This window comes from Ambystoma mexicanum, chromosome 1q, assembly GCF_040938575.1.
Source record: "Ambystoma mexicanum isolate Mex_15411 chromosome 1q, UKY_AmexF1_1, whole genome shotgun sequence".
In the NCBI taxonomy this organism is placed as follows: domain Eukaryota; kingdom Metazoa; phylum Chordata; class Amphibia; order Caudata; family Ambystomatidae; genus Ambystoma; species Ambystoma mexicanum.
Window position 1 is genome coordinate 348,327,119 of NC_090922.1, and position 1,969 is coordinate 348,329,087.

The window sequence follows — 1,969 nt, forward strand, 5'->3', positions numbered from 1 at the left end:
TTAATAGATTGATCCCCAATCCACCTTTCTCGGAACAATGTGATGACACGTCCTCGTCAAGCAAATTTATTGCCTCTGTTCGTGCTTCCTTTCGGTACGAAATGGCCGCGTCCATATCTCCCCGGCTGTTAGAAGATGGAATGGTTTTCTGATAGCTCTGGGCCTCTGTTACACTATGATCGATGTCCGCTGTTTTTTTCTTTTGTGTTGGATCTGAAGGGACTTCTAGCGGAACATCAAGCATTTCTGCATCGGAAAGTTCAGTGTCTGTTTCTGGTATCCTCTTTGATTGCTTGAAGAAGAACTCTTTAAAAGTATGTGTTGTCGGAAGATTCTGGAAAGTTGATTTGGCTGAGTCACCTTTTTTTTGTTTCTGGTAGGTAGCCCTTTTGAGTTGTTGGGTGCCGTGATCCAAGGGCTCCCCCAGCTCCTTTCCAATCTTTCTTGATAGTGCTCTTTTTTTCATTAGAGCCATTGCAATGTCTCTCTTCTGGGCAAAGACGTCACTGGCCACAGCATTTGATGGATTTACAGCAGTTGGTCGATCCAGAGCTAAGTCCGTAGACCCATTTTCACAAGAACCAGTGACAACAGAAGCAGAATCAGCAAAGTTTCTTGCTGTTTGGCTTGGCCACGAGGTGGCAGCAGAGAGAAGCTCCGCATCCACACCACTGACTGTTGACACAGGCAGTGACTGAGAAGCATGAACTTCCACCTGTGTGGACACTTGGTGGCTCAGCGGGCCCGGATCCCCCGCAGCCGGGGCTGGAGGACCCACCACCCCCACCGATGGGGCTCCAAGACCCGTCAACGGAGAAAGAGGCGAAGCGGAGCCACGGGAGACACCAGCAGTCAGCGCGGCGGCCCGCAAGCTGAGATCGGCCTCGCAGGGTCCTCTGACTCCATTAGGCTCAACCTCACTCACCGCGGCGGAGGCCTGCGGGGCACGCGCAGCTGACAGCGGAGAGATTGCAGTAGGAGACGGGCTCCCGACCTCCGGCGACGGATCCGATGCCGAACAATGGCCCTCCCCCCGCAGGTCCAAAACAGATTGGCCTCCAGTTATGTTCGGAGACGGCTGGGGGGGGACCTGTGCAAATTGGGGGCGGAGGGCTCAAAGTGTGGAGATTCAGAAGCAGAGTGTGATGATGCAAAGGAAATGTTCGTAGAGTCATCCTCCGATTTTTCCCCCGTTACGCCCTCCAGAGCACCAGGGAAAATATCATTTTTTTTTTTATTTTCTAGCCTACAGCACCTGGTATTCCAAGGCGGTCTCCCATCCAGGTACTAACTAGGCCCAACACTGCTTAGATTCTGAGATCAGACGAGATCAGGCGCATTCAGTGTGTTGTGGCCGTAGGAAAATATCATTTAGTGCGTTCTGGGCACTCGCGACCTTGCGACTCGCGTCCTCCAGTGGACTGGAAGCCATTTGGGTAGGGGACGCCAGGGAGCGCGAGGATGTCACTTTTTTCGGTGTAATAATGCCAGAACTGACATTATTTCCACGGTTTTTTCTAGCTGTGTAAGTTTTACGAAAGTCTTTCTGCTTTCTAGCAAAGATATTTGCTCCTTAGTACCCTGCCAGATGGACTTTTCACTTGGGGGTGGGGAGGAGAAAGTTCAAAATTTTCCATGGAGATTTCAGGTCTCGGGAGCAAGGGGTCCGTTTGTAGGTCCATACCTCCTTACCTCCAAGCCTCAGTAGACTGCAGTTGACTGCTTGCACCTCAGCGAGCCAACTCCGCGTGACCGCTCCACGTGAGTACTGGGGCTTTTGTCCACAAACACAGTAGAAGGACTGCAGGCAGGCAGGAAAGCAGGGAGAGACTCCAGGTGACTGCTCGCACCTCAGAGAGCCAACTCCGAGTGACCGCTCCGCGTGAGTACTGGGGCTTTTGTCCACAAACACAGTAGAAGGACTGCAGGCAGGCAGGAAAGCAGGGAGAGACTGCAGTTGACTGCTCGC

At 52.5% G+C, this 1,969-nt stretch overlaps 1 pseudogene; it reads right to left on the minus strand.

Annotated features, from left to right (window-relative positions):
• Nucleotides 1-1,243: 1,243 nt before the first annotated feature.
• On the minus strand, nt 1,244-1,362 carry LOC138564646 (5S ribosomal RNA; annotated as a pseudogene).
• Nucleotides 1,363-1,969: the final 607 nt, after the last annotated feature.